The following is a 15,452-nucleotide window of genomic DNA, read 5'->3' on the forward strand; positions in this document are numbered from 1 at the left end:
CAGCGCGTAGGGGGCCCGACTGCGTCGCTCGCCGCCCGCCGCCAGAGGCTCGCTGCGCGCGCTCCCCCTCGCTGTCTGTGCATTGGCAGGCGCCGCCGCCACTCTATCTACATCCGCCCTGTTCTTCATTGGACCACGGGTCTTTTGAAACCGAACGTGAGGGTTGTGAGGGTTGTCTCTGCCAGACTAGGACTCTCTCCCCTCTTTCTGAGTCTCCCTTCCCTGTGCTTTGCAGCTCTTCACCTGTCCGGGGCGGGGTGTGTCTGTGTGTCTCTGTGTGTCTCTGTCTGTTTGTGTGTCTGTGTGTCTGTGTGTGTGTGTGTGTGTGTGTGTGTGTGCGCGCGCGCGAACGGTCGCCTGGGAGTACTGGGCTGGGGCTCGGGCTGGGGCAGCCCCCGGGATTGCCTGAGGCATGCCAAGGGAGCCCCAGATGGAGACCCGACTGTCATCTGGTTTCCTGGAAGCCAAATCCGGAGGCAACCCAGGCCTGGGGCGGGAGTCGGGGCCCCGGCCACCCACCGGGGGAGGGGCTGGGGCTGCGGGGACCCAAGAGTTGGGTTGACGGTGTGTCCGACGGCCGCCGGCTGGCCGGCCGGCTGGAAGGCAGCCGACGGCTCTGAGCGCGCCGGGTGCGAGGGGCCAGGGGCGGGTGGGGCTCAGGGTGGCCAACCGCGCCCGTTGGGGGGGGGGGGCAGGGCTAAAGGACAGGGGAGGCAGGAAGCCTACAGCACCCGGTATTCCCAGGCGGTCTCCCACCCAAGTACTAACCAGGCCAGACCCTGCTTTGCTTCCCAGATCAGACAAGATCCGGCGCGTTCAGGGTGGTATGGCCCTAGACGGAGCTGGCTGCAGCCTGGCGCCTTAAGAACCTTAAGAACCCTGCGTTGCGCCTCCCTTTTGGTCTGAGTTGCCTGCTGGTCAGGCCAGCCGGCCACACCTCTCCAAGGGCCGCGGGCTGCACTTGAGCCGCACGACCTGCGACAGGACTCCGGTCGGCCAGGGCCGGCAGCGCGGCGGCCGTCCGACGCCGCCCCGCCTCCGCATACCGCCAACCCCGGCTACAACCCGCCTGGCCCGGCCAGGGTTTGCTTAAATACAGCAAAACTCTACACATTTTCACATCTCTTAGCATCTGTCTGAGGTAAAGCTTGACCTAATACATGTGGTATTTTAAAGTTTATCTGTGAAATGCAAACCAGAGCATCTCCAAATCTCCCAAATAGTATTGCCTATCAAAAGTGCAAGTGAAACTCACAGTCGTGTCTGACTCCTTGTGACCCCATGGCCTATACAGTCTGTGGAATTCTCCAGGCCAGAACAGTACCGTGGGTAGCCTTTCCCTTCTCCAGGGGATCTTCCCAACCCAGGGATCAAACCCTGGTCTCCTGCGTTGCAGGCGGATTCTTCACCAGCTGAGCCACAAGGGATGCCCAAGAATACTGGAGTGGGTAGCCTATCCCTTCTCCAGGGGATCTTCCTGACCCAGGAATCGAACCGGGGTCTCCTGCATTGTAGGCAGATTCTTTACTAATTGAGCTATCAGGGAAACCATTCTTGGCTATTGGTGATGTGCAAAATAGTTATTCCAGCATGGTTTAAATCAATATGATTTCCCATTCTTGCTTTTGAGCTGCGTATAATACCCTCTAGAGGGACTTCTCTGGCAATCCAGTGGCTAGGATTCTGAGCTTCCATTGTAGTGGGGCAGAGGTTAATTCCTGCTCAGGGAACTCAGATCCCACATGCCAGATAAACTATAAGACTCTCTGAAATGCAGTAATTTTACTTAAAAATGGTAGTTCTTATTCAGAAATTAATCAAATTAAATCTGGAAGAAATTTGATCCGAAAACTGTTATAAGATTTTTAAAACAAAAAGTGCCTATTTACCTATTGCAATCATTGTCTATGCCTATCTGCTTTGGGAGAAAGAAAAGTACAGTTGAATTATTAAGTCATGCAACAAAAATAAAAGATTTTGATTCTCCTGAATTTTCTTTTTCATTCAAAAATAGCTCCAGGCTTCTTTTCCTCCCAAGTGTCTTCTTTTTTCCTTGAAACTCTCAAGCTAAAACTTAGTAATTCTAAATTTGTGTATTTCTGGGAGAGGATTCTCTACATTTTAACAGAAGGTAGAGAACTTTATAGGCTGACCAAAACACAAACTTATGCTTTATGGAGAATCTGGATGATTTTGATTTTAATGTCTCTATCATTCACAGAGATGTTTCAAAACAGCCTAAATACTTCATTGCCTAAGTGTATGAAGAAATTTGAGTAGATCACCCTATCTTGGATTTGAGTCTAGTCCTCAGAAGGGAAAATCCCTTCAAGATTATTTGTTGTTTACACAGAAAAGCAGCCCAGCCAAAAACTGCTGGACATGACAGAACCTGATCAACTTTTAAGTGAAGGGATGGTTCTGTTTTGAACTCACTGATTATTCTGAAAGGCAGGCATTTCTCTTGATGGGATTAACTAGCAAAGACTAGTTCCTCCAAGAAAACTTCTTTCAGCAGGGAAAGTTGATTTGATGACAGACTGGTCAATCTTGAGGGTTTCATAAATTTTGCTTTTGGAATATGATGTGACAGAAGAATACTGACAAGTAAAGCTACACCATCTGCTGCAAAGCCTGCCTCGCCCACCTCAACCCCTACTATAACCAGGCTCTCTCCAGAACAACACAGAACCTTGTATTTGCTCTGTATTGTGCCACACATACCACCATGACTTACTGGGGATGCGCAGACATGTTGACAACTTCTGCAAGAGAAGGGCCACGCCCTGTGTATCTCTGTGGTCCTGGTGACCAGTCTGACTCATGATGTGCTCAGGCGTCTGCATCCTGGGCTCTGAATTCAAGGATTCAACCAAATGCAGATCCAAACTATTTGGGGGAAAGTTCCATAAAGTTCCCAAAGGTAAACTAGAATTCCCTGCACTCCAGCAGTCACTGACACAGCATGTCTGTCACATGAGGCGTTATAAGTCCCTGAGGTGATTAAAAGTGCACAGGAGGGCAGGGTGGGGTGTTCTATGCAAGAACTGTGTCATTTTATTTAAGGGACTTCAACACCTTTTTTGCATCAATGCTCCCTCGTGCCCCCTTCCCTGCAGATATCCAGGGATGACTATATAACTGTTGCTCAGTTGCTAAACCGTCCCCGCCTCTCTGCGACCCATGGACTGCAGCATGTCAGGCTTCCTTCACTATCACCCTGAGTTTGCTTACACTCATGTCCACTGAGTCAGTGATACCATCCAACCATCTCATCCTATGTCGCCCTCTTCTCCTCTTGCCCTCACTTTTTCCTACCATCAGGGTCTTTTCCAAAGAGTCAGCTCTTCACATCAAGGGGTCAAAGTACTGGAGCTTCAGCTTCAGCATCAGTCCTTCCAATGAATATTCAGGGTTGATTTCCCTTATGATTGACTGGTTTGATCTCCTTGCATTTCAAGGGATTTTCAAGAGTCTTCTCTAGCACTACAATTCAAAAGCTTCAATTCTTTAACATTCAGCTTTCTTTACGGTCCATCTCTCACATCCATACAGGACTACTGGAAAAACCATTGCTTTGACTAGATGGACCTTTGTTGGCAAAGTCATGTCTCTGCTTTTTAATCTGCTGTCAAGGTTTGTCACAGCTTTACTTCCAAGGAGCAAGCATCTTTTAGTTCCCTGGCTACAGTCACTGTCTACAGTGATTTTCGAGCCCAAGAGAGAATATCTGTCACAGTTCCCATTTTTCCCCCATCAATTTGCCATGAAGTGATGGGACCAGATGCCACGATATTTGTTTTTTTAAATGTTGACCGTTAAGCCAGCTTTTTCACTCTCCTCTTTCACCTTCATCAAGGGGTTCTTTAGTTCCTCTTTGCTTTCTGCCATTAAAGTGCTATCATCTGCAGATTTGAGATGGTTGCATTTCTCCTGGCAATCTTGATTCCAGCTTGTGATTCAGCCAGCCCAGCATTTCACATGATATACTCTGCATAAAGTGCTTCCCAGGTGGCACTAGTGGTAAAGAACATGCCTGCCAATGCAGGTAATATGTAGGAGATATGGGTTTGATCCCTGGGAAGGGAAGAGCCCCTGGAGGAGGGCATAGCATCCCACTCCAGTATTCTTGCCGGAGGAGAATCCATGGACAGAGGAGCCTGGCAAGCTGCTGTCCACAGGATCACACAGAGTTGGACACGACTGAAGTGACTTAGCATGCATGCGTGCACTCTGCATATAAGTTAAATAAGCAGGGTGACAATATACAGCCTTGACATACTACTTAGCAGGTAGGAAATTCTTAAAACGTTGAAAAGTTAAATCAGTAATCCAACGGGAAGACAGAAGGCCTCCAAGTCCAGAGAGAAGACAGAGGTCAAAGGAGGAAAGATAATGACAGGACACTGGAAACAAGAAATAATGAGGACGCAATGACATGCAGAACACGCCAGCTGTCTACCATCACCTGAAGAGCACAGTGAGAGTCCATGTGAGGTAATGCCAATCCAAAACAGACACCTAAGCATGCATGAGGCAGAACTAGTTATTTCACGTGTTAGGACACAAACAAGTAGATGAAGAAGTAAGAAAGTTACGCTCAGCAAAAGCACCTGTGAATTTACTCATCTGTGTATTCATTCAATATCACTCTCTCATGTAGGAATCATCAATGTGTTACTCAGGAGTATGAGTATAAAGGTGTAAGAAGCAGGACTAAAAGGGATGCCCAGGTGGCACAGTGGTAAAGAATCTGCTTGCTAATGCAGGCGATGCAAGAAAGAGATGTGGGTTCAATCTCTGTGTTGGGAAGATCCCCTGAAGTAGGAAATGGCAACCGACTCCAGTATTCTTGCCAGGAAAATTCCACAGAAACAGAAGCCTGGCAGACTACAAGTCCACAGTGCAGCAAAGAATCAGACATGACTGAGCGCGAGCGTGTGCGCTAAACACCACAGATTTTTAAGCAGTATTCGTCAAATCTACACAGTTTACTATTCATCAGTACACTAAGACCAACTGCTTCTTCTAGCCCATAATGTCAGTTTTCTCCTTGCAAACTTGTGCAAATCTTGTAAAACAAGAGTCAGTTATTTTCTACCTGTTAAGGCCCCAAATTCTTTTTCTTATCGGCAACCATCAACTATGTCAGACTAGTGACTACCAATCTGTACAAGAACGTAAAGGTCATCCGGATAATTCTGACTCTGTTTGGCCCACAAAGTGAAGTTAGTCTCAAGGGTTCTTCGCTGGTCCATCAGTTTAAAGTCAGGCTTTCAAAAGGACGAGTATTAGGGATTTATTCATCCACCCTTTCAATCAAAGGCCGACTGATTACTGTACACCAGATACTGGAGATGAAAATATATATACTGGGCTTCACGTTCAAGGAAAATCCCACCACACAACATTCCATGCTGCTCATAACACCATTCTTATTTGCTCAACCCGGCTACAGCGATCTTCCACTGCTTTTAAAACTGTATGTAACTCTTTCTATATACGAAGGAGGTGCTAGTGAGCTCACTATCACTCCACAGTTCCTGCCAAAATAGGTTCTTTTCACCAAACATATGGACAATGCAACCACACATTCACATATCAGTTAACCACATAAAAGAATTTCCAAGTTTCAGACATTCGAATAACAAGCCCTCCCTCTCCCAGCCTCACAAGACCAAATTGTTTCCGTCTCCAGCACAGGGACTGCGTACTCCTTCCCACTCCCACCCCAATTATCTGCAGGTTTCTACCAGAGTTTCCTTTTCCCATGACTTCCCGTCTGCCTAAAAATGAAATAGACCCAGTGCTGCTCAGGGAGAGGCTCTCACTCACCACTCACGAGTGTCACTAGTGTTCGCCTCGTTCCTCCCTGAGACTCACGGCACCTAACACCCCAGACAGAGCGCTCACCCACCCGCTGGCCAGAGCAGAGGGCATTCCTGGCTGCCACGGGTCACCACGTATTTTGACCTCCATGGGCCGAAACCAACATGCCCTGCAACTGATGGCTGCTCCTCCAGCTCCTGAGAGAAACTGTAGCTCCCAGAGAGGAGAGGCTTGGGAGCAGGCGACGCAGAGGGAGGGGAGGCTGTCGAGAGAGACCGTGGGCTTTTCTGTGGCCAAGTCTGTTGACAGTGCTCAACCAGTGTTCTCAAGTGGGGTTCCAGGGAACACTGACTTGGGTCCTGAGATTCATTAAGAATTGCTGGGTGGTACATACTATAGTAATAAGGGGGTTCCAACGTAGCTCAGTGGGAAAGAATCGCCTGTAATGCAGGAGACATGGGTTCAATCCCTGGGTTGGGAGGATCCCCTGGAGAAGAAAATGGCAACTCGCCCTAGTATCCTTGCCTGGTGAATCCCACAGACAGAGGAGCCTGGCAGGTGGGGTAGCAAGAGAGTCAGACACGACTTAGTGACTAGACAACGCCACGCTAAATAAATACTTCCAGAAGTTATGTTGTTGAAAGAGCTATGCCATTTTGACAGCAATCCTCATAATCAACTGACTATAAAACAAGTGTGCGTGTCAGAAAGAGACAGAGCGGATGTGATACAAATGCTCCTGAAGAGCCAGGGTTCCCAGGGATGCAAGTGGAAACACTGTGCGAGCCAGACTTTCACCAGCTCCCTCACTCAGCCTCGACCGTCCCCGCAGGATTTTATACTCAATCTCATCTGCAGACCCTTGCCTTGATCCTCAAAGGGCATCAACTCTCGCCCTCGTGTCTGCCGCATGGCATTGCTTCCTGTCATCACAGCATCACACCCTCTGTCCCTGGACTTCCCCTCACCCCCAGTGACCGCCTCCAGCCCCCCTCACCTGACCCGCACCCACCCAACCACCCGGGACAAATGTCTTCAGCCTGTGTTTCTGTGATCAGCTCGGGTTTTCCCTCCACATCCACACAGGCAACTACTCCCTAGACATTTTCATCTGGACACTGCAGAAGCATCTTGGACCAAAACACTCTAAAGATACATCTTGCTCATGTCTTCTTCAGTGGTCCTGATGACAGTAAAGCAGGAATGAGTCGCCCACCTGGGAGCTGATGGACGGCCGAGTCTCGGAACTGCTCACCATCCTCCACCCCCACTGCTCTGCCCTCTCCATCCCCACGTGTGGAGCCTCCGTCTGTCCACGACGCGGGGGTCCACCTGGTCCCCATCATATCCAAGGCTCGGATACCTGTCCTAAATGGTGGGCCGCTCGGCTGTAAAGGTGTGGATCTGCGCCTGTGCTCCCATCGTCCCCACTCATACCTGTGTCACAGTATCCTGTGGACGATATCACTATCCTCACTCTTGGACGCACACAGAGACCCTGGGCCCCTGCTAAGCTCCCAGGGCCTGGCCCCCTTCCCCGCCCCCTTGTCTGTGTCCTGCCCGCTCCCGCTGAGCAAGTCTGCCCTCACCAGCTTCCCTTCGGTTCCTCATCCACAAACGCCACATCCTTTATCTAGAACATCCCCCACACCTCTCACCCTGGCCACACCTACAGCCACCTGGCTTCAGCTCCAGCCTCTCTGCTCTGGGGAGGCCTCCTTCCCCCTCCACCAGCCGCATCCCCCTGTATCACGGCAGCACTGGAGGAATGCACGTTTCCTTCAAGCACACGTCACAGCCGTGAACAGATACACGAGGCCCAGTGCCCAGAGCAGAAAGAAACCGACATAAGCACATGGATAACGTCAATTTTCTCCTCAATGAAATAAAGCAGATGGTTACTAAACACGAGATGTAGTAGTAATAAAAGAGTGGCGCTTACCATACATGTAAATCACTGTGAACTCACTCTTTTCTTTCTAACCTCCTGTCTCCTCGTTCAGTCTCTTTTCTCTTCTTTACGCAGTGGAAACAGTGACCACCAGGAGTGGAGACAGTGGCTGTCTGATTCTGGGGAAGCACAGGTCACAGGACGCGGAGACGTCGGTCAGGAGCGCAGTCCTGCGCTGGATGCGGGCTGAGGGAGCCTGCCCTGGCCTCCGGGGCAGCGTTCCCGTCTCTGCCCCTGTGCTCCCCTGACAGCACCAGCGGCACGGCGCTCTCCCTGTGATTTACCTGAACGCCTCCCCTCTCTCCGCTCCCCTCGGCTCCTCCTCCTGTCCTGCCTGAGCTCTAGACTTCCTTCTCCCTCCTTCACAGGCCTCTCTCTCCCCTTCTCCAGCTCAGAATCTCAGAGGCAAACTGACTTCCCTCACCGAGTGCTTGGTGTTTGAATCTCCATCATCTGGCTTTTGTTCTTCCACTAAGCTCAACAATGACCTTCTGGAGCCAAGAGTCTCACCTATAGGAGAACAAGAGCTGCTGTCTGTTGCGCCCTTAGGAACAGGCAGGCGCCTGCAAGGTGTCCTGTGTGTACAAGTGTCATGGAGCCCTGACAGACGGGCGTCATCACCAAGAGGCTCACCCCCAGTGTATGAAGAAAACGCAGATCTCGGGCCTCGTCCAGTGAGGTCCAGGCCCTCACCCATCACCTCCTGACGTCAAGGGCCAACACCAATGTCTCTCCACAGGAGCTCTACTGAGCCCCAGGCTAACTAACAAAGGGGTCTGGGGCCTTAGACACCAGCACATACAGGAAAACTATGAAAAATGCAGGGAAGGGGACCAGGCAGGAACGTCACAACCTGAGGAATGATGTAAGCTCCTGGGCTTTCTTTCCTCCTTCATCCCTGATGGGGTGCTAGAGAGGCCTGGACCCAGGACCAGCTCTACACAAAGGACTGGGGAAAGGATGTCTGGTAGGAAAAAACCTCATTTTTAATACTTGTTGACCAACCAAAAATGAAAAGAAAACTGACCCCTCTTGGAGTCAGTGTGGCCAAGTGGAGAACCGAACATTCCCCCTGACCTGCAGGGATGCGCTAAAGCTGGTTGGCAGGAGGATGTGCTGCCCAGAAACCCACTGCCCCAACCTCCTCCCTGGTGTCTGAGCAGGGGGCAGATGGCACTCCTACCCCCCACCCAGCAGCAACAAGGCAGAATGAGGTGGCGCAGAGGAGTGACAGTGAGCCTACTATCTCACAAGAAAATGGGCAAAAGACAGAGACTTCACTGAGAGAACACACAGAAGATAAACACATGCTAAGATGGTCATTTTCTCCAGTGGTCATGCATGGATGTGAGACTTGGACTACAAAGAAAGCCGAGCGCAGAAGAATTGATGCTTTTGAACTGTGGTGTTGGAGAAGACTCTTGAGAGTCCCTTGGATCTCTCAAGAGATCCAACCAGTCCATCTTAAAGGAGATCAGTCCTGGGTGTTCATTGGAAGGACTGATGCTGAAGCTGAAACTCCAATACTTTGGCCACCTGATGCGAAGAACTGACTCATTGGAAAAGACGCTGATGCTGGGAAACACTGGGGGCAGGAGGAGAAGGGGATGACAGAGGATGAGATGGTTGGATGGCATCACCGACTCAATGGACATGGGTTTGGGCGGACTCTGGGAGTTGGTGATGGACAGAGAGGCCAGGCGTGCTGCAGTTCATGGGGTCGCAAAGACTCGGACCTGACTGAGCAACTGAACTGAACTGAAGATGGTCATTTACCATTAGAAAATTGCCCATTACAATGATGAAGAGATATTGCCATACATCCATCTATTACAACAGCTAAAAATTTTTAAATGGTGACAGTAGCAAGGATGTAGCAAACTTAGATCTCTCACATATTGCCTCTGAGAATATTAAAATGGTACAGCCATTCTGTGGCTTTTAGTCTGTTTGCCCTTTGATGGACAAGGATAAGAGGCTTATGAAGGCTTCCTGATGGGATAGACTGACTGTGGGGGATTCTGGGTCATGTTCTGATGGGTGGGGCCATGTTCAGTAAATCTTTAATCCAACTTTCTGTTGATGGGTGGAGTTGTGCTTCCTCCTTGCTATTTCAGTTCAGTCGCTCAGTCCTGTCCCACTCTTTGCAACCCTATGAATCACAGCACTCCAGGCCTCCCTGTCTATCACAGACTCCCAGAGCTTCCGCAAACACATGTCCATTGAGTCGCTGATGCCATCCAGCCATCTCATCCTCTGTCGTCCCCTTCTCCTCCTGCCCCCAGTCCCTCCCAGCATCAGGGCCTTTTCCAATAAGTCAACTCGTTGCACGAGGTGGCCAAAGCACTGGAGTTTTGGCTTCAGCATCAGTCCTTCCAATCAACACCCAGGACCGATCTCCTTTAGGATGGACTGGTTGGCTCTCCTTGCAGTCCAAGGGACTCTCCAGAGTCTCCTCTAACACCACAGTTCAAAAGCATCAATTTTTTGGCGCTCAGCTTTCTTCACAGTCCAACTCTCACATCCATACATGACCACTGGAAAAACCAGAGCCTTGAGTAGATGGACGTTTGTTGGCAAAGTAATGTCTCTGCTTTTTAATATGCTATCTAGGTTGGTCATAACTTTCCTCCCAAGCCATAAGCATCTTTTAATTTCATGGCTGAAATCACCATCTGCAGTGATTTTGGAGCCCCCCAAAATCAAGTCTGACACTGTTTCCACTGTTTCCCCATCTCTGTCCCACGAAGTGATGTGACCAGATGCCATGCTCTTAGTTTTCTGAATGCTGAGCTTTAAGCCAAAATTTTCACCCTCCCTCCTCTTTCACTTTCATCAAGAAGCTTTTGAGTTCCTCTTCTCTTTCTTCCATAAGGGTGGTGTCATCTGCATATCTGAGTTTATTGATATTTCTCCCGGCAATCTTGATTCCAGCTTGGGCTTCATCCAGCCCAGCGTTTCTCATGATGTACTCTGCATATAAGTGAAATAAGCAGGGTGACAGTATACAGCCTTGACCTACTCCTTTTCTTATTTGGAACCAGTCTGCTGTTCCATGTCTAGTTCTAACTTTTGCTTCCTGACCTGCATATAGGTTTCTCAAGAGGCAGGTCAGATGGTCTGGTACTCCCATCTCTTTCAGAATTTTCTGCAGTTGATTGTGATCCACACAGTCAAAGGCTTTGGCATAGTCAATAAAGCAGAAATAGATGTTTTTCTGGAACTCTCTTGCTTTTTCGATGATCCAGTGGATGTTGGCAATTAGATCTCTGGTTCCTCTGCCTTTTCTAAAACCAGCTTGAACTTCTGGAAGTTCACGGTTCATGTATTGCTGAAGCCTGGCTTGGAGAATTTTGAGCATTACTTTACTAGCATGTCAGATGAGTGCAATTGTGCGGTAGTTTGAGCACTCGTTGGGATTGCCTTTCTTTGGGATTGGAATGAAAACCGACCTTTTCCAGTCCTGTGGCCACTGCTGAGTTTTCCAAATTGGCTGGCATATTGAGTGTAGCACTTTCACAACATCATCTTTTAGGATTTGAAACAGCTCAACTGGAATTCCATCACCTCCACTAGCTTTGTTCATAGTGATGCTTTCTCAGGCCCCCTTGACTTCACATTCCAGGATGTCTGGCTCTAGGTGAGTGATCACACCATCATGATTATCTGGGTCGTGAAGATCTTTTTTGTACAGTTCTTCTGTGTATTCTTGCCACCTCTTCTTAATATCTTCTGATTCTGTTGGGTCCATACCATTTCTGTCCTTTATCAAACCCATGTTTGCAAGAAATGTTCCCTTGGTATCTCTCATTTTCTTCAAGAGATCTCTAGTCTTTCCCTTTCTGTTGTTTTCCTCTATTTCTTCACACTGATTGTTGAGGAAGGCTTTCTTATCTCTCCTTGCTAGTCTTTGGAACTGTGCATTCAAATGGGAATATCTTTCCTTTTGTCCTTTGCTTTTCGCTTCTCTTCTTTTCACAGCTATTTGTAAGGCCTCCTCAGACAACCATTTGCCTTTTTGCATTTCTCTTCCATGGGGATGGTCTTGATCCCTGTCTCCTGTGCAATGCCACGAACCTCCGTCCATAGTTCCTCAGGCACTCTGTGTATCAGATCTAGTCCCTTAAATCTATTTCTCACTTCCACTGTACAGTCATAAGGCATTTGATCTACGCCATACCTGAATGGTCTACTGGTTTTCCCTACTTTGTTCAATTTAAGTCTGAGTTTGGCAATAAGGAGTTCATGATCTGAGCCACAGTCAGCTCCCGGTCTTGTTTTAATGACTGTAGAGTGCTTCTCCATCTTTGGCCGAAAAGACTATAATCAATCTGATTTTGCTGTTGACCATCTGGTGATGTCTGTGTGTAGAGTCTTCTCTTGTGTTGTTGAAAGAGGGTGTTTCCTAGGACCAGTGCGTTCTCTTGGCAAAACTCTATTAGCCTTTGCCCTGCTTCATTCCGTACTCCAAGGCCAAATTTGCCTGTTACTCCAGCTATTTACCTGGGACCAAACTATGGTGGAGTTAAGGAATACATGGATGGCATCACCGACTCAATGGACATGAGTATGAATAAACTCTCGGAGTTCGTGATGACAGAGAGGCCTGGCGTGCTGCAGTCCATGGGGTCGCAAAGAGTCGGACAGGACTGAGTGACTGAACAGAACTGAACTGAATGAAGAGAACGGTGACCTCCCTCAAAAGATCCCATGCATGTACTGCTACAGTCCGTGCCCCCAACACCGCAGGAGGCCACCACCAACCCACGCCTTTGCCGCAGACTCCTGGACATCTACAGGCAACTCTCCTGTGGGGTCACTGTTTCTTTCTCCTGGGTCCTGGTGCTGACATCACCAACTGAACTGAACTGAACAGCAATTCTGGAAAATAGTCTGGCACCTTCTTAAAAATACATTCTAAACATACATTTAACATATGCTGGGCATTTCTCTCAAAAGGAGGAAACTGATCAGTTTAGTTCACTTCAGTCGCTCAGTCGTGCCTGCTTTTTGATGACCCCATGGACTGCAGCACGCCAGGCTTCCCTGTCCAACACGGACACCGGAGCTTGCTCAGACCCATGTCCATCGAGTCAGTGATGCCATCCGACGAGCTCATCCTCTGTTATCCCCTTGTCCTCTTGTCTTCAATGTTTCCCAGCATCAGGGTCTTTTCCAATGAGTCAGTTTTTCACACCAGGTGGCCAAAGTAGTGGAGCTTCAGTTTAAGCATCAGTCTTTCCAATGAAAATTCTGGACTGATATCCTTTAGGATTCACAGGTTGGATCTCCTTGCAATCCAAGGGACTCTCAAGAATCTTCTCTAACACCACAGTTCACATCAACTCTCCAATGCTCTGCTTTCTTTATGGTCCAACTCTCACATCTATACACGACTACCAGAAAACCCATAGGTCTGACTAGACAGAACTTTCTCAGCAAAGTAATGTCTCTGCTTTTTCAAATGCTCTCTAGGTTTGTCATAGATTTTCTTCCAAGGAGCAAGGGTCTTTTAATATCATGGCTGCAGTCACCATATGCAGTGATTTTGGAGCCAAAGAAAATAAAGTCTGTCACTGTTTCCATTGTTTCCCCATCGATTTGCCTTGAAGCCCTGGGACCGGATGTCATGATTCTAGTTTTCTCAATGTTGAGTTTTAAGCCAGCTTTTTCACTCTCCTCTAGCACTTCCATCAAGAGGCTCTTTAGTCCCTCTTCACTTTCTGCCATAAGGGTGGTATCATCTGCATATCTGAGGTTACTGATATTTCTTCAGGCAACCTTGATTCCAGCTGTGCTTCATCCAGCCCAGCATTTTGCACCCTGCATATAAGTTAAATAAGCAGGGTGACAATATACAGCCTTGACATACTCCTTTCCCAATTTGGAAAGGAGTCCATTGTTCCATGTTCAGTTCTAAGTGTTGCTTCTTGACCTGTATACAGATTTCTCAGGAGGCAGGTAAGGTGGTCTGGTATTTCCATCTCTTTAAGAACTTTCCACAGTTCGTTGTGATCCATACAGTCAAAGGCTTTGGCACAGTCAAGAAAGTAGATGTTTTTCTGGAACTCTCTTGATTTTACCATGATTCAACGGATGGAGGCAATTTGATCTCTTGCTCCTCTGCCTTTTCTAAATACAGCTTGAACATCTGCAAGTTCGTGGTTCAAATATTGTTGAAGCCTGCCTTGGAGACTTTGGAGCATTATTTTGCTAGCATGTGAGAAGAGTGCAATCGTCCAGTAGTTTGAATATTCTTTAGCATTGCCTTTCTTTGGGATTGGAGTGAAAACCGACCTTTTCCAGTCCTGTGGCCACTGCTGAGTTTTCCAAATTTCCTGGCACATTGAGTGCAACACTTTCACAGCAGCATCTTTTAGGATTTGAAATGGCTCAACTGGAATTCCATCACCTCCACTAGCTTTGTCTGTAGTGATGCTTCCTAAGGCCCATTTGACTTCACACTCTAGGATGTCTGATTCTAGATGAGGGATCACACCATCATGGTTATCTGGCTCATGAAGATCTTTTTTTGCATAGTTCGTATGTGCATTTTTGCCACCTCTTCTTAATATCTTCTGCTTCTGTTACATCCAAACCGTTTCTGGCCTTTATTGTGCTCATCTTTGCCTGAAATGTTCCCCTGGTATTTCTGATTTTCTTGAAGAGATCTCTAGTCTTTCCCATTCTGTTGTTTTTGTCTATTTCTTTGCATTGTTCACTGAGGAAGGTTTTCTTATCTCTTCCTGCTCTTCTTTGGAACTCTGCATTCAGATGGGTATATCTTTGCTTTTCTCCTTTGCCTTTAGCTTCGCTTCTTTCTCAGCTATTTGTAAGGCCTCCTTAGATGGCCATTTTGCTTTTTGCATTTCTTTTTCTTGGGGATGGTCTTGATCACTGCCTCCTGGACAATATCATGAACCTACGTCCATAGTTCTTCAGGCACTCTGTCTATCAGATCTAGTCCCTTGAATCTGTTTGTCACTTCCACTGAATAATCATAAGGGATTTGATTTAGGTCATACCTGAATGGTCTCCAACTGTTTGTGACACCACGGATGGTCATCTGCCAGGATCCTCTGTCCATGGGATTCTCCAGGCAAGAATACTGCAGTGGGTTGCCATTCCCCTCTCCAGGGCATCTTCCTGACCTAGGCATCGAATCCAGGTCTCCTGAATTGTAGGCAGATTCAGGGGTTTTCCCTACTTTCTTCAATTTAAGTCTGAACTTGGCCATAAGGAGTTCATGATCTGAGCCACAGTCAGCTCCTGGTCTTATTTTTGCTGACTGTATAGAGCCTCTCCATCTTTGACTGCAAATGATATAATCAATCTGATTCAGTTTTGAGCATCTGGTGATGTCCATGTATACAGTCATCCCCTGTGTTGTTGGAAGAGGCTGTTTCCTATGACCAGTGCGTTCTCTTGGCAAAACTCTGTTAGCCTTTGCCCTGCTTCATTTCGTACTCCAAGACCTATTACTATTCTGTTTTCCATCTCTTTAATTTTGTCATTTTGAAAGTGTTATATAAATGGAATCATATAGTATGTAACCCATAGCCTTTTGATACTGACTTATTTTCACTCAGTATAATTGTGTTGCAATACCGCCAAGTGTTGAGTGTATTGAAAGCTCATTTCTATCCATTGCTGAATAGTAATCCATGGTGTG

General features: G+C 47.8%; 1 pseudogene; it reads right to left on the reverse strand.

The window, feature by feature from the left end:
- Positions 1-719: 719 nt before the first annotated feature.
- On the reverse strand, positions 720-838 carry LOC133051336 (5S ribosomal RNA; annotated as a pseudogene).
- Between the last annotated feature and the right edge of the window lie 14,614 nt (positions 839-15,452).

The sequence above is a fragment of the Dama dama genome, chromosome 33, assembly GCF_033118175.1.
Source record: "Dama dama isolate Ldn47 chromosome 33, ASM3311817v1, whole genome shotgun sequence".
NCBI classification, from domain to species: Eukaryota; Metazoa; Chordata; class Mammalia; order Artiodactyla; family Cervidae; genus Dama; species Dama dama.